Source organism: Podarcis liolepis, assembly GCF_965112155.1.
Source record: "Podarcis liolepis genome assembly, chromosome: 2".
NCBI lineage: Eukaryota > Metazoa > Chordata > Lepidosauria > Squamata > Lacertidae > Podarcis > Podarcis liolepis.
Window position 1 is genome coordinate 115203799 of NC_139555.1, and position 17697 is coordinate 115221495.

A 17697-nucleotide genomic window follows, 5' to 3' on the forward strand; every position below is an offset into this window, starting at 1 on the left:
GAGACCAAATTGCAAACATGCGCTGGATTATGGAGAAAGCTAGAGAGTTCCAGAAAGACATCTACTTCTGCTTCATTGACTATGCAAAAGCCTTTGACTGTGTCGACCACAGCAAACTATGGCAAATTCTTAAAGAAATGGGAGTGCCTCATCACCTCATCTGTCTCCTGAGAAATCTCTATGTGGGACAAGAAGCTACAGTTAGAACTGGATATGGAACAACTGATTGGTTCAAAATTGGGAAAGGAGTACGACAAGGCTGTATTTTGTCTCCCTGCTTATTTAATTTATATGCAGGATACATCATGCGAAAGGCTGGGCTGGATGAATCCCAAACTGGAATTAAGATTGCCGGAAGAAATATCAACAACCTCAGATATGCAGATGACACAACCTTGATGGCAGAAAGTGAGGAGGAATTAAAGAACCTTTTAATGAGGGTGAAAGAGGAGAGCGCAAAATATGGTCTGAAGCTCAACATCAAAAAAACGAAGATCATGGCCACTGGTCCCATCACCTCCTGGCAAATAGAAGGGGAAGAAATGGAGGCAGTGAGAGATTTTACTTTCTTGGGCTCCATGATCACTGCAGATGGTGACAGCAGCCACGAAATTAAAAGACGCCTGCTTCTTGGGAGAAGGGCAATGACAGGCCTAGACAGCATCTTGAGAAGTAGAGACGTCACCATGCCAACAAAGGTCCGTATAGTTAAAGCCATGGTTTTCCCAGTAGTGATGTATGGAAGTGAGAGCTGGACCATAAAGAAGGCTGATCGCCGAAGAATTGATGCTTTTGAATTATGGTGCTGGAGAAGACTCTTGAGAGTCCCATGGACTGCAAGAAGATCAAACGCATCCATTCTTAAGGAAATCAGCCCTGAGTGCTCACTGGAAGGACAGATCGTGAAGCTGAGGCTCCAGTACTTTGGCCACCTCATGAGAAGAGAAGACTCCCTGGAGAAGACACTGATGCTGGGAAAGATGGGGGGCACAAGGAGAAGGGGGCGACAGAGGACAAGATGGTTGGATAGTGTTTTTGAGGTTACCAGCATGAGTTTGACCAAACTGCGGGAGGTAGTGGAGGACAGAGGTGCCTGGCGTGCTCTGGTCCATGGGGTCACGAAGAGTCGGACACGACTAAACGACTAAACAACAACAAAAGATGAAAACTAAGGTTTTTGAGGTTACCAGCATGAGTTTGACCAAACTGCGGGAGGTAGTGGAGGACAGAGGTGCCTGGCGTGTTCTGGTCCATGGGGTCACGAAGAGTCAGACACGACTAAATGACTAAACAACAACAAGGTTTTAGAGAAAAATCTAACAGTGATTGAGAGAGAGAGGTTTCAGAAGGAGACAGGATTAACACTGGTTAAGAAAGTGAAATACCTAGGGGTTAATATGACTGCCAAGAATAAATAAATTAATAATAATAATAATAATAATAATTTTTATTTATATCCCGCCCTCCCCATCCGAAGCCGGGCTCAGGGCGGCTAACAACAATCAAATAATCAAACAGTCAAATAATCACACATTCTAAAAATATTTCATTATAAAAATTAATTAAAATCAAATTGATGGCAACCGATTAAGCAAAATTCTGTGCGGGTTGCCAGAGGAGGGAGTCAGGCTGCGCCCTGACCAAAGGCCTGGTGGAACAGCTCTGTCTTGTAAATTTATTTAAAGACAATTATGAAAAATGCTGGATGGAAGTGAAAAAGGATTTAGAAATATGATCAAATTTGAAGTTATCATTGCTAGGCTGGATTGCTGTGATAAAAATGAATGTATTGCCAAGGATGCTGTTTTTGTTTCAAACATTGCAAATTGTGGATAAAATGGATTGTTTCAAGAAGTGGCAGAGAGATATTTCTAGATTTGTCTGGCAGGGCAAGAAGCCTCAAATAAAATTTAAGATATTAACTGATGCTAAAGAAACAGGTGGATTTGGACTTCCGGGTTAGCACCATTGGCGAATGGCGGAGTTCCTCCGACCGGAGGAATGGGCTCTGTGGAAACTGGGTCTTCCCACTGCGGCGAAGGTGGGGACCCGCTAGAAACCCCAGGTGGAGAAGCCTGGGGACGTGGGGTTCGGCAGAGCACCAAGAGCGCCTCCCCTACTCGCAAGGAAACCCCCTTTTGGGGCTCCGGAGCGAAGTGGGATGAGCAGTGTGGTGCAGCGGACCGATTGCTATTTTCACGGAGGGAAGCCGCACAGCCATCGCTGGAGAGCGCTGACTTTTTCCTGATGACATTTGGACTCTAAACAAGTACCCATGAGTAAAAACAGAAGATTTGACTAAGGAAAAATCTTTGAATTAGGTAACGAAGCGGGAAGGTCTAAACAGGAAGTCCGCCTTCCGCTTTTTGTAAACAGACTGAAGCAAAGATCGTACAAGCTAAATAGCCTGGAATTTGATCTTAAGATTGAAATTTCCTGCACCCATGACCACCAAAACCCTCTTGACAACAGGAGGAAAGGGGGGGGGGGAAGAACTTTGACCGTCTAACCCTGCAGAAAGAGAGTAAAGGAATATAAATTTCCAACGTCCCAAACCCGGGGATGGGACGTCAGGACAGTAATCTTTGAAGAAAACGGAATATTCTTGGACAGATAGAAATAAAAGAGAAACAAATTAACTTTAATGTTGCTCTCTGCTTTTTTGTATTGTAAGGAAACAAAGTACTAGAAAATTGAAAGTAAATTTTCCTTTGTTGGATACATTTTAAAGATGGGCGTTAAATAGAAACTGTGTCCCCTAGAGGGAGCTTGTCAATTTTTTTGCTGCAGTCCACAGGGAGACATAACAGCTGTGAGAATCAGCGTGGGACCAGATACTTGACCTTGAACAGAAATGAGCAGGGAGGAAATTCCACCTTCTGCCCTTGGCAAAGTGAATGCTTTGCTGCAGCAGCTGCATGAGGATATGAACTTGATGAATGAAAAGCTGGATTTTATGGCTGCTGTAGCCAGAAAGTATGAACTGACAGGAAAAGAAGAGAAAGAAACTTCACTACAACTACAACCAATTCAGGAAACTGACTCAAGGCAAGTCCAAGGGCAGTGGAAGATGGAAGAGGTTGCGATTGCACCTCAAAAGTTACAAAGGGAGAGATCTAAAGTCATCGAACTTGAAGAGTGTCTGCAAGCTTTTGGAGTTATGGAAATTCTTAGCTCTAGTGGGACTGTGAAACAAAATGATAAGTATCTCTGGAACAACTATTGCTTGGATTACAAAATCAGCATAGGGGAGTGGGACTGTGGGGAATGGAACAACTTGATGAAAGAAAATGGAGACTACGACTGCATGGAATTCCCCAGAGACCCACTCCCCAAGGAGAAAGGGAAGAAACTACGAAAGAATTCAACAAGGGACAAGGAAGTGTCTTATCATAAACAGGAACAAGAAAACCAGCAGAGGGGACATGGAAGTGACCTGAGAGCCTCAGACATCAGAACACCGGATTGATGGTTAAGACTTAAAGGGAAGAAGGACTGACACAACCCGAAACCAGGAAGAAGGGACGACGGACAAAATTAGAAGAGAACCTCTTTTTATATATCTTTTTATTTCTGTGTAATATTAATGAAATAGCAGATTGTGCTGGAAAGGAACCAATTGGCTTTAGCAGAAAGGCTTGAAGGAGTTAAGTATAAATATGGTTTAAATTCTAAATTTTGAAGTCTATGGTCTTGAAGGTAAGATAAAGTTAAAGACAACAATGGTAAATTGAGAAAGATTGCTAAGATAAATTATTTAAATAAAAATTGAGAAGTATGGGAAGAATTTGCTGAAATAATGAACAAATTAGAATACAAAAAGGGAGGTGTGAGGAGGTCTAAGACACAAGCTAATGAGATGATGCAATTTGAATCTATACCTTTTTTGTTTTTTCTGTTTTATCTTTTTTCTTCTTTTATGTTATTTTGTTGATGTTTTTGATTTTTTGTATTTTTGAAAATTTGAATAAATATTACTTTTAATAAAATAAAATAAAATAAAATAAAATAAAATAAAGAGGTGGATTTGCCCTGCCAGACCTTAAGCGTTATTATGAATCAGCCGCATTTTGTTGGCTGAGAGAATGGCTGCTTCTTGAAAACACTGACATTCTGGACTTAGAAGGTTTTAATAATGTATTTGGGTGGCATGCATATTTGTGGTATGATAAGGTCAAAGCACATAAAGCGTTTAAAAACCATATTGTTAGGAAAGCACTGTTTAATGTCTGGATAAGATATAAGGACTTGCCTGAAAACAAAACTCCAAGGTGGCTGTCACCAATGGAAGCGAAGGCTCAGAAAAAGCTCAATATGGAGGCCAAATGACCGAAATATTGGGAAATTTTGGAACAAGAGGGAGATAGATTAAAACTGCAGAGTTTTGAAAAACTAAAAAACAAAGTGCGAGATTGGCTTCATTATTACCAAATAATGGAGGCTTACAATTTGGACAAGAAAATTAGCTTCCAGGTGGAAAAATTAAAATTGGAAACAGAACTGTTAGATCCCAAAATTAAGAACTTGTCAAGAATGTATAACTTGCTGTTGAAATGGAACACTCAGGATGAAACAGTGAAATCTGCTATGATTAAATGGGCACAAGATGTTGGACACAACATTATGATGGCTGACTGGGAACAGTTATGGACCACAGGTATGAAATTTACGGCATGTAATGCCTTAAGAGAGACCTTTGTTGGCAAGGTGATGTCTCTACTTCTCAAGATGCTGTCTAGGCCTGTCATTGCCCTTCTCCCAAGAAGCAGGCGTCTTTTAATTTCGTGGCTGCTGTCACCATCTGCAGTGATCATTGAGCCCAAGAAAGTAAAATCTCTCACTACCTCCATTTCTTCCCCTTCTATTTGCCAGGAGGTGATGGGACCAGTGGCCATGATCTTCGTTTTTTTGATGTTGAGCTTCAGACCATATTTTGCGCTCTCCTCTTTCACCCTCATTAAAAGGTTCTTTAATTCCTCCTCACTTTCTGCCATCAAGGTTGTGTCATCTGCATATCTGAGGTTGTTGATATTACTTCCGGCAATCTTAATTCCGGCTAGAGATTCATCCAGCCCAGCCTTTCGCATGATGAATTCTACATATAAGCTAAATAAGCAGGGAGACAAAATACAGCCTTGTCGTACTCCTTTCCCAATTTTGGACCAATCAGTTGTTCCATATCCAGTTCTAACTGTAGCTTCTTGTCCCACATAGAGATTTCTCAGGAGACAGATGAGGTGATCTGGCACTCCCATTTCTTTAAGAACTTGCCATAGTTTGCCGTGGTCGACACAGTCAAAGGCTTTTGCATAGTCAATGAAGCAGAAGTAGATGTCTTTCTGGAACTCTCTAGCTTTCTCCATAATCCAGTGCATGTTTGCAATTTGGTCTCTGGTTCCTCTGCCTCTTCTAAATCCAGCTTGCACTTCTGGGAGTTCTCGGTCCACACACTGCTTGAGCCTTCCTTGTAGAATTTTAAGCATAACCTTGCTAGCATGTGAAATGAGTGCAATTGTGCGGTAGTTGGAGCATTCTTTGGCACTGCCCTTCTTTGGGATTGGGATGTAGACTGATCTTCTCCAATCTTCTGGCCACTGCTGAGTTTTCCAAACTTGCTGGCATATTGAGTGTAGCACCTTAACAGCATCATCTTTTAAAATTTTAAATAGTTCAGCTGGAATACCATCACTTCCACTGGCCTTGTTATTTGCAGTGCTTTCTAAGGCCCATTTGACTTCACTTTCCAGGATGTCTGGCTCAAGGTCAGCAACCACACTACCTGGGCTATACGGGACATCCATTTCTTTCTGGTATAATTCCTCTGTGTATTCTTGCCACCTCTTCTTGATGTCTTCTGCTTCTGTTAGGTCCTTTCCACTTTTGTCCTTTATTATGGAAATGTTTGTACGAAATGTTCCTTTCATATCTCCAATTTTCTTGAACAGATCTCTGGTTCTTCCCATTCTATTGCTTTCCTCTATTTCTTTGCTTTGCTCGTTTAAGAAGGTCTTCTTGTCTCTCCTTGCTATTCTTTGGAAATCTGCATTCAATTTCCTGTATCTTTCAGCATCTCCCTCGCATTTTGCTTGCCTTCTCTCCCCCACTATTTGTAAGGCCTCATTGGACAGCCACTTTGGTTTCTTGCATTTCCTTTTCATTGGGATGGTTTTCGTTGCTGCCTCCTGTATAATGTTATGAGCCTCCATTCACAGTTTTTCAGGCACTCTGTCCACCAGATCTAAATCCTTAAACCTGTTCCTCACTTCTACTATGTATTCATAAGGGATTTGATTTAGATTGTATCTTACCAGCCCAGTGGTTTTTCCTACTTTCTTCAGTTTAAGCTTGAATTTTGCTATAAGAAGCTGTTGATCTGAGCCACAGTCAGCTCCAGGTATGTTTTTGCTGACTGTATAGAACTTCTCCATCTTTGGCGGCAGAGAATATAATCAATCTGATTTCGATGCTGCCCATCTGGTGATGTCCATGTGTAGAGTCGTCTCTTGTGTTGTTGGAAAAGCGTGTTTGTGATGACCAGCTTGTTCTCTTGACAGAACTCTATTAGCCTTTGCCCTGCTTCGTTTTGATCTCCAAGGCCAAACTTGCCAGTTGTTCCTTTTATCTCTTGACTCCCTACTTTAGCATTCCAATCCCCTATGATGAGAAGAACATCCTTCTTTGGTGTCACTTCTATAAGGTGTTGTAAGTCTTCATAGAATTGGTCAATTTCAGTTTCTTCAGCACCAGTAGTTGGTGCATAAACTTGGATTACTGTTATGTTAAAAGGTCTGCCTTGGATTCGTATCGAGATCATTCTATCATTTTTGATACAGTACAGCCTTCGCCACTCTTTTGTTGACTATGAGGGCCACTCCATTTCTTTTACGGGTTTCTTGCCCACAGTAGTAGATATGATGGTCATCCGAACTGAATTCACCCATTCCCGTCCATTTTAGTTCACTGATGCCCAGGATGTCAATATTTATTCTTGCCATCTCACTTTTGACCACCTCCAACTTACCCAGATTCATGGTTCTTACATTCCAGGTTCCTATGCAATATTTTTCTTTACAGCATTGGACTTTCCTTTCGCTTCCAGGCATATCCTGGAAGAATGTAAAATTACAGTATATTAAGATAAATTATTAGGATAAAAACAAAGATGGAAAGGATTTGCTGAAATATCTAACTCAACTAGAATACAAAAAAGGGAGGTGTGAGGAGGTCAAGGAAATAAGCAAATGAAAGATAAGTAATGGGAAGGTTTGATTTGTTTTTTTTCTTTTTTCTTCTGTTTGTTTTTACTTGTTGTGATGTATTGTCTTGTTTTTTGCTTAATTTGGTGTTTTCTCTTTTTTCCTTTTGTAACCTTTAAAACTTTAATAAATATTATTTTTAAAATAATAGTTGGTGTATTCTAAGTGCTCTACTGCAGCTGAGGTTGGTGTCTTATAAGGTGTCGATATGGACTGAAGCTTTCCACATTCTTTCCACATTCAGTACATTTAAATGGTTTCTCCTGTGTGAGTTTTTTGGTGTTTTCTAAGTGCTTCATTTTGACTGAAACACTTTCCACATTCAATACATTTAAATGGTTTTTCCCCTGTGTGAGTTCGTTGATGTCTTCTAAGGTATCTATTTTGACTGAAGCTGTTTCCACATTCAATACATTTAAATGGTTTCTCCCCAATGTGAGTTAGTTGGTGCATTCTAAGTGTTCCATTTTGACTGAAGCTCTTTCCACATTCAATACATTTAAATGGTGTCTCCCCCGTGTGAGTTCGTTGATGTTTTCTAAGGCTTTCAGTTAGACTGAAGCACTTTCCACATTCAATACATTTAAATGGTTTTTCCCCTGTGTGAGTTCGTTGATGTCTTCTAAGGTATCTATTTTGACTGAAGCTGTTTCCACATTCAATACATTTAAATGGTTTCTCCCCAATGTGAGTTAGTTGGTGCATTCTAAGTGTTCCATTTTGACTGAAGCTCTTTCCACATTCAATACATTTAAATGGTGTCTCCCCCGTGTGAGTTCGTTGATGTTTTCTAAGGCTTTCAGTTAGACTGAAGCACTTTCCACATTCAATACATTTAAATGGTTTCTCCCCCGTGTGAGTTTTTTGGTGTTTTCTAAGTGTTCCACTTTCACTGAAGCTCTTTCCACATTCAATACATTTAAATGGTTTCTCCCCTGTGTGAGTTCGTTGGTGTATTCTAAGTGCTTCATATCGACTGAAGATCTTTCCACATTCAATACATTGAAATGGTTTCTCCCCCGTGTGAGTTTTTTGGTGTCTTCTAAGTGCTCCACTTTCACTGAAACTCTTTCCACATTCAATACATTTAAATGGTGTCTCCCCCGTGTGAGTTCGTTGATGTTTTCTAAGGCTTTCAGTTAGACTGAAGCACTTTCCACATTCAATACATTTAAATGGTTTTTCCCCCGTGTGAGTTTTTTGGTGTTTTCTAAGTGTTCCGTTTAGACTGAAGCACTTTCCACATTCAATACATGCAAATGGTTTCTCCCCTGTGTGAGTTCGTTGGTGTATTCTAAGTGCTTGGTTTTGACTGAAGCTCTTTCCACATTCAATACACTGAAATGGTTTCTCCCCTGTGTGAGTTTGTTGGTGTCTTCTAAGTGCTCCACTTTTAATGAAGCTCTTTCCACATTCAATACATTCAAATGGTTTCTCCCCCGTGTGAGTTTTTTGGTGTTTTCTAAGGTTTCCACTTACACTGAAGCTCTTTCCACATTCAATACATTGAAATGGTTTCTCCCCTGTGTGAGTTCGTTGGTGTATTCTAAGTGCTCCGTTTTTACTGAAGCTCTTTCCACATTCAATACATTGAAATGGTTTCTCCCCCGTGTGAGTTCCTTGATGTTTTCTAAGAGTACTATTTTCCCTGAATGTCTTTCCACATTCAATACATGCAAATGGTTTCTCCCCTGTATGAGTTTGTTGGTGTCTTCTCAGTCTTCCACTGTGACTAAAGCACATCCCACACTCCAGGCATTTAAACTGTTTCTTTGTTCTTCCCAATGATTTCACAGATGACTCCATAGAATTCTGGCCATCATCTTCCTCACCTGTTTGGGAGTGGGGGGGGGGCGGGGAGAATCCTGTTAAGACTTTCAAGAAAGAAAAGAAAGGAACTAAAAAACACGTCAATCCCAATATGCACTGTCTCTTATTTTAACAGTCTCCATTCTCCACTGTCCTCTCTTACGTTCCAAACTTCTAGGAATGTAGATGTGATAATGGCAAGAATGAGACATGATCACTCCATTCACTTAATAAAATGCATTTATGTTATAATTTATGGTGGAACTGGCTTCTTAGACACATCTCTGTACAGTGGTACCTCGGGTTAAGTACTTAATTCGTTCTGGAGGTCCGTACTTAACCTGAAACTGTTCTTATGCTGAAGCAGCATTTTAGCTAATGGGGCCTTCACCGCCGGAGCACGATTTCTGTTCTCATCCTGAAGCAAAGTTCTTAACCTGAAGCACTATTTCTGGGTGAGCAGAGTCTGTAACCTGAAGCATATGTAACCTGAAGCGTATGTAACCCGAGGTACCACAGTATTTCTCTTTTTCCAGGGAGGAAATGATCACAGGCTTGAATAGCAGTCTCTCCTATGACTAAGAAGTAAAACTTTTGTGTTACTATGCCACATGTAACTGTAAAAATATTGCAATATATTAGAACAGGCATCCCCAAACTTGGCCCTCCAGATGTTTTGGGACTACAATTCCCATCATCCCTGACCACTGATCCTGTTAGCTAGGGACATTGGGAGTTGTAGTCCCAAAACATCTGGAGGGCCAAGTTTGGGGATGCCTGTATTAGAACATAAGAAGAGCCTGTTCGATTGAGCAAAGGCCCCCCTAGTCCAGCATCCTGTTCTCACAGTGGTCAACTAAATGCCTGCAGTAAACCAGCAAGCAGGATTTGAGTACAAGAGCCCCCTGCCTTCCTGTGCTTTCAGTCTAATCCTCTTTTTCAAGCTATCCAAGTTGTTGGCCATCACTCCTGTAGGATGGAAGTCCATAGAAATCCATTTAGACTATTGCTCATATCTTGGGCAATAGAATAAAAGGTGTTTTAGCAGAAAAAATTCATCACAAGCAGGCCTACTTTCTACCAGGACGTCAGATGAAGGAGAATATAAGGAATATAATTGATATTATTGAATATTTGAAAGTAAGAAATGAGATAAAAGTGGCCTTAATGTTTATAGATGCTGAAAAGGCTTTTGATAATGTTTCATGGGCTTTTATGAAAAATATAAAAGAAAAAATGAATTATGGGGAAGCAATTTATTTTTACCAACAGTCTATGCTGATTGATAATAAGGTTATAACAGAAAAGTGTAAAATAATGAAGGGGACAAGACAAGGATACCCTATCACCATTATTATTTATTTTGGTATTAGAGGCCCTGGCGAGAGAGAAAAAGTGGAGAAATTAATTACAGGAATAACAGTAGAAAATAAAGCATATAAATTAAAAGCTTTTACAGTAATTGTAATTATAGTGGATCCCAAAAATACTCCACCGAAGGTGGTAGAAAAGATACAGGACTTCGGGCAGGCCGGAGGCTTTAAACTAAACAAGAATAAGACTAAGTTTTTGGTAAAAAACACAATGGAGGAAGATCAAAAGGAATTACAACAGAAAACAGAGTTAGTTATACATAACAAAGTCAAATACTGAGGTATTTGTTTGACAGCTAAGAATATTAATATTTTTAAAGACAATTACAAGAATGAGTGGAAAGAAATAAAAAGAGCTTTAGAGATATGGGGAAGAATGAATTTATCATTTTGGGGAAGAATATCAGTAATAAAAATGAATGTATTGCCAAAAATGTTATTTTTATTCCAATCAGTCCTGGCAATAGGCAACGCAGGATGCTTTGAAAAATGGCAAGAAGATATATCTAGGTTTATCTGACAAGGGACGAAATCAAGTATAAAAAATAAATTATTAACAGATGTAAGAGAGAGAGAGGAGGTTTCGCCCTGCCGGATTTGAAACTTGTCAGGGAACTGCCATTGGAGCTAGAGGCGGAGGCAAGGCTCCCAAGCGATGCTGGAGAAGGGCCCAGCAGGGAGAGAGGCAGCTCATCGGCTGGGGAAGGAAATCAGCGTAACACCAGGGATAAAGGGGGGCAGATGGGGGAATCGGCGAGGGGGCTCCAGGACTCCTCGCCAGAGACCAGCGGGGAGAGAACAGGTCCTCCGCTGCCCACACCCACCCTGCGCAGAAGACTTCCGTGCAGGGAGAGTAGGCGGAGACTTGGCGTCAAAGAACTTCTTTGCTGGAAGAGGTTCAAGAAACGCCCATTGACGGATTCTGCTAGCGACTGAAACAGCCACGAAGTGAAGGGCTGTCCAGACAGAAAAGGTTTAACCAGGCAACCTAGCCAGGAGTGGCGGCAACTTACGCACGAGCAACCCCTATAACCATTACAAAACTTTATTATGAAGCATCCTGTATCTGCTAGAACCGGGAATGGAAAACACAGATACTGTATTTTAGATCTGGAAGAACACAAATAATGGATAGCATGCATATTTATGGTAGGAAAAGGCCAAGGTTTTTAGAGGTTTTAAGAATCATATAGTAAGAAAACCAATTTGTAGGGTATGGGAGAAGTATAAAAATTTGCTTGAGTAAAAAACACACTGGTGGCTTTCCCCCTTGGAAGTAATATCTCTGAAAAAAAATGAATATGAGAAGTAATCGGGTGACTTATAGAGAGCTGTTAACTGAAGTTGAAAACCAAGGGAAGCTTTAACTGACTGGTTACAGTACTATCAACTAAACGATATCTTTAAGATAGACAAAAAGAAAGGTTTTAGTTAAGAGACATCACATTTCAAAAAGAACTCTTAGGAAGTAACATAAAAAGATCTGTCTAAAATGTGTAACTTGCTCCTAGAACGGTATACAAAGGATGAACAGGTCAAATCAGTTATGACGAAATGGGAAAGGGACTTAGGACATAACATACAAATCGCAGATTGGGAGAGGCTTTGGAAAACAGATCTGAAATTCACAGCTTGCTGTACATTGAAAGAAAACTACATGAAAATGATATACTGGTGGTATTTGACTCCTAGTAAGTTATCTAAAATGTATAGAGAAAGTTCAAATATCTGAGGGAAGTGTAAAGAGGAAGTGGGTACCGTTTGCTATATGTGGTGGTCATGTAAGATAACAGTATCATTTTGGGAAATGGTATATAATGAAAAAGTAGAGACATCACCTTGCCAACAAAGGCCCATACAGTAAAAGCTATGGTTTTCTCAGTAGTGATGTATGGAAGTGAAAGCTGGACCATAAAGAAAGCTGATCGCCGAAGAATTGATGCCTTTAAATTATGGTGCTGGAGGAGACTCTTGAGAGTCCCATGGACTGAAAGAAGATCAAACCTATCCATTCTTAAGGAAATCAGCCCTGAGTGCTCACTGGAAGGACAGATCCTGAAGCTGAGGCTCCAATACTTTGGCCACCTCATGAGAAGAGAAGACTCCCTGGAAAAGACCCTAATGTTGGGAAAGATGGGGGCCCAAGGAGAAGGGGACGACAGAGGATGAGATGGTTGGATAGTGTTCGCGAAACTACCAGCATGAGTTTGACGAAACTGCGGGAAGCAGTGGAAGACAGAAGTGCCTGGCGTGCTCTGGTCCATGGGGTCATGAAAAGTTGGACACGACTAAACGGCTAAACAACAACAACAAATATAATGAATTGGGAAAAAATGTTTAAAATAATGTTTGTTAAGAATGTAGAAGCATATTTATTTGGAATTACAGGTACTGAGATCGCAAAAGACCAGGAAAAACTATGTATGCGACAACAGCTGCACAGATGTTATTATCCCAACGATGGAAAGATGCAATAATCCCAACTAGGGAAGAATGGCAAGCCAAACTGCTGGACTCTGCCGAAATGGCAAAATTAGCCGCGAGACTCGGGAATCAAGAAAACAAGGACTTTAAAAAAGAATGGGGAAATTTTATAATTTACCTATGAGATTACTGCACGCAAATCAAAAAGTTAGCTGGACTTTAGGAATCACTTGTAAATAGGTTTATGGACAATTTAGATAAATGAAAACTGTGGAGAATGTATCTATACACTAGTATATTGTGTTACGTAACCCTCTGGTATTTTTCCAGGTTTTGTTGCTCGCATGCGTAGAAACACTCTATTGCGCCGCGTGCGTGTACAGAAGCGGTCCTCCGGTTTGCAAAAAACTCGGGATCTGTCTGGGGCTCCTTAACGGATCCCGTCTGCAAACGGAGGTACCACTGTATGTAGTTTTGGAAAAATTAATATAAGGACCCATGAAAGGGATGGAGCGAAGTCATGTGATTCAGAGAATCTCATGAAATGATTAGAAAAATGTCTTTGATATAAACTTGTATTTGTAAAAAACAATAAAAATATTTCAAAAAAGAGGGAAGTCTATAGATTGACTATGCTTCTGTTGATTCATCATTTGCAAACCCAGAAGTAGGTGCTCCTGTTTTTGAAGTTTGCCTCGGAAATCAAACGTGCTCCTGAGCTTCCATTTTTACTGTTGCGCAGCAAATTTAAGTGCCCCCATCCTATTTAAGGCTTTTTTTCATTCCGTTTTACCCTTGAGCAGCTAATTTAAGTTGTCTCCATCGTAATCAAGGCCTATTTCATCCCATTTGTTCCCTTGCACAGCTAATTTATGCTCCCCCCCTCAATATTCAAGCCATTCCTGGTTGCAGTGTTCTGAGGTGACATTTGCTGCTTTAGTTTTTTCCTATTTTTTGTGTTTTTGTGGCTTTTTCATTTTTGACTGAGGCTTGTTTTTGTTTTATGATTGGTTTATAGATTGACTGTGGAAAGGGATAAAAGCCCCCATTTAATCAATGACTATAATCAGTGCAGGTACAAAAAAAATTAATTTTAATTTTTTTCATCTACAATGCAGTCTTATTTATTTTATGGTACGGAACATTGATTATTGCTTTCTTTTTATGGATCAATGGTCTTGTTAGATAGTAAAATTCATGTTACATTGCTGTTTTAGGGGTTGTTTTTAAAAGTCTGGAACGGATTAATGCATTACTTTCTATGGGGAAACATGCCTTGGTTTATGAACGCTTTGGTTTTGGAAGACTTCTGGAACAATTAAGTTTGAGAACCGAGGTACCACTGTAACTCCTAAGATTTAAAATCCTGGAGGGAGAAAATCTGCCCCCACTACTTTATGAAAGGGATTCAAGAAACAAAGAGCTGCTTTGGAGAAGGCCTCACCCCTTCCTTCTTATGTTCAGGAACTTCCTTCCATTTGTCTCCTCTCCATCTTTTCCTCTTTCTCCCTCCGCCATCCATCTATCCCTGTCCCCATCTCCTCTCCCCTGGAACTCACCAGATTTCTCCAAGGGTCTGGCGAGGGAATGCTCAGAGGTTGTGGGGAGGGATGCAAGAGACAGCCTGACCAGGTCACCCGTCCATCTTCCTCCTTCCATCCTGGCCAGGGTTGCAGGTTCAGTCTCAGCTAGGTTTGCAGGTTCAGCTTCCTGAGGAGCGCAGAAGCCAGAGCCAGTTGCAGCTTCCTGGGAGGGAGGGAAGAAGAAGAAGCCATGGGAGTCTGAGAGCCCCTGCAGGGATTCTCCTGCCCAAGACATTCTGCTGCCCCTGGAGAAGCCCCAATTGGGCACCCCTTCCCAAGAGCCCCCACGCATTTTCAAACACCTTTGGCAATTCCTTTCACCTGCTTGTCCCATCTCCCTTCCTAAGGCTGGCATGGTATGCACATTTTAATTTAAGAGTTAATTTGCAAAGGACTGCTCTGAATACATGGGTGGCCCTTGCATGGAGAAGAAGGAAGCCCCTTGCTTGCATCTGGACCCCCTGGGAGAAGCGGGGGATCTGCCCACTCGTCCCTCTTCCCTCACTGCCTCCTCCTCTGTCCTCCTGCCCTGCAAACACCCTTTGCTCTTGTTGCTCAGGGGAGAGAGATGGCTTGTGGAAGGAGCCTTCAAACCCATCCGTTTCCTCCTCTGCTCCCCCTCCTGTCCTTTTGGGAAACAGGAGCTTTGGTCAGGAGTAAACAACTTAGACGGCAAGTTCGCAAGATAAGCACTTTGGAGCACTGCTCCTTAAAGAGCAGATTCCTTAAAGAGGGCATTTCTTGAAAAATCAAAGGCCAAACTGGAAGACCTCCGATGGCAGCCCTGTACAGTTGTACGTCAGGTTACATACGCTTCAGGTTACAGACTCCGCAAACCCAGAAATAGAGTTTTCAGGTTAAGAACTTTACTTCAGGATGAGAACAGAAATCATGCTCCAGCGGCGCGGCAGCAGCAGGAGGCCCAGTTAGTTAAAGTGGTGCTTCAGGTTAAGGAGAGTTTCAGGTTAAGTACGGACTAAGTACTTAAGGAATTAAGTACTTAACCTGAGGTACCACTGTACAGGGAAGTTTTTGATGTTTTAATGTTTTAATTTTGTTGGAAGCCGCCCAGAGGGGCTGAGGCAACACAGTCAGATAGACAGGGTGCAAGTAACGAATTAATAATAATAATAATAATATTCTATCCTAAGCATGTCCTGGTATACATTGCTGGTCGGAGACTCTGTCTCAACCTCCCCCTTGAACACAACAGGGCTTCCTATTTTTACTGCTGTTCTTTACATTTCTATACTGCCCTTCCTCCAAAGATCACAGGGCAGCTTACAAGAGAAAAAACACAGAGATGCCTAGCAGAGTAAGAAATAAAAGCGACAACCCTCCCGCCCCCCTTGCAGGTGTGCAGTCCATAGATTGTTTAATGAGCCAAATGCCTGGGAGAAGAGCAATGCTTTGGCCTGGTGCCTAAAGGTAAGGAAGGAAGCCAGGGCACTGAGGTCCTCCTACGAGGTTCTTCTGCCAGTTCTCTCACTGCGAGAAGTGAAGTTTCAGGGCAGGCAGAGGGAGTTCTAGGTCAGTGTTTCCCAACCACTGTTCCGCGGCACACTAGTGTGCCGCGAGATGTTGCCTGGTGTGCCGCGAGATGTTGCCTGGAGGGAGGCGGGCGAGTCGGGCGGCGAGAGGCGGGGCGGCGAGGAGAGGCCGCCCAGCGCGGGGCTCTCGCCGTCTGCCTGGCTGGCTGCCTGCGAGCTCGGCGGGCAGCGCCTCCGTCCGCAGCGCCGCCTCGCGGCTCTCATTCCCTGCCCCTGCCAAAGCTCATCCAGCCAAGCCGCGCTCTCCTTCCTGCCTCGCTTTGCTGCCTCCTCCCCCCCACCCCCAAAGCTTGGAGGTTCCCCGGCAAGGGGGAGGGGGAAAAAATTGAAACTTACACTTTCGTGCGTCCCTCCCGGCGTGACGCTGCGCGCTGACGTCACAGGGCTGTAATGGTGGTGTGCCTCGAGATTTTTTCATCAAACAAGTGTGCCTTTGCCCAAAAAAGGTTGGGAAACACTGTTCTAGGTAATGGTGCCCTCACTTCCAGCGTCAAAGGGATAAAGAACTACAGAACCTTTAGAAGACATATGGAGGCAGCCTTGTATTGGGAAGTTTTTAACATTTGACATTTTATAGATGTTGTTAGCTGCCCAGAGAGGCTGGTGAAACCTAGCCAGATGGTCGGGATATAAATATCAAAATTATTATTATTATTATTTTTATTGCAAGCCTGGCCAGCAATGCCCACCTCTCTCCCCTCTTCCCCCTCCTTCCCTGCAACTTCCTTTCCACCAGATCCCTGCAGGAGGAAGTTTCTCCCCTCCAGGCCCCCTTTAAGAAAAGAGCTCCCTTCCCTCCCTTCTCTTCTCCCGTCCCGGGGCTTCTCATCCTGGACCCCCTCGCAAAGCCCCTTCCCTCCTTCCCCGCCATTGGCTTTGCACTCACCCGAAATCCCGGGCAGCGGGGGCGGGAATGGGAGCCCCCGCGTGGGAGGCAGGCAGTGAGGGCGCTTAATTAGAAGGCTTAATTAGGAAGCAGCCCCCTCCTCCGCACAATGCAGCCCCCCTTCCCGCCTCCTTCCCTCCCTCCTTTGCAAGCCCCGATTTTATCTCTGCTGGTGAAGCCGGAAGTGGAGGCAACTCAGAGGAGGAAGGAGACGTTTCTCTCCACGCTCAGCCTCTTGTCTGTTATTTGATAATTGGGGGAAGGAAAACCTTGCAGCACCCAACCAATGGGAAGGCGAGGGAGGGAACGTGTGCATGGGGAATATAAGCTCATTCTTTGCCCCAGCTGGACTGTGCCTGCTTTGGAGCCCCGCTTTTGCAAGAATGTATTGTCCTCGATAAACTCTTTACTGCTTCACCAATTTTGTTCAGATGATATTTTAAGGAACTGCACTGTGGAGAGATACTTAGGATGGATTGTGTTTTGGCTTGTGTTATTTTGTTTATATTTATTAATTGAATAAAATTTATTTTAAAAAACCTGCAGAGGGGTTTCCCAAAACAAACAAAAAGAACACCACAGCAGTAAGATCAAGAAAAAATTACAACCCTACTTTAAAACATACAAAAGCTAAAATATTAAAACAGATTAAAATTACTTCTACTTCCTAAGTATCTGGCTAAGGTAAAGGGACCCCTGACCATTGTGGCCGACTCTGGGGTTGCTGTGCTCATCTCGCTTTACTGGCCGAGGGAGCCGGCGTACAGCTTCCAGGTCATGTGCCCAGCATGACCAAGGCGCTTCTGGTGAACCAGA

At 42.4% G+C, this 17697-nt stretch overlaps 1 protein-coding gene across 1 annotated transcript in view; it reads right to left on the reverse strand.

The window, feature by feature from the left end:
* LOC310701811 (uncharacterized protein) overlaps positions 1-17479 on the reverse strand; it is a 64170-nt gene extending 46691 nt beyond the window's left edge. The window contains exon 1 of the mRNA XM_083493211.1: positions 16882-17479. The gene's annotated coding sequence lies outside the window, so the exon portion shown is untranslated. The remainder of the gene's footprint in view (positions 1-16881) is intronic.
* Between the last annotated feature and the right edge of the window lie 218 nt (positions 17480-17697).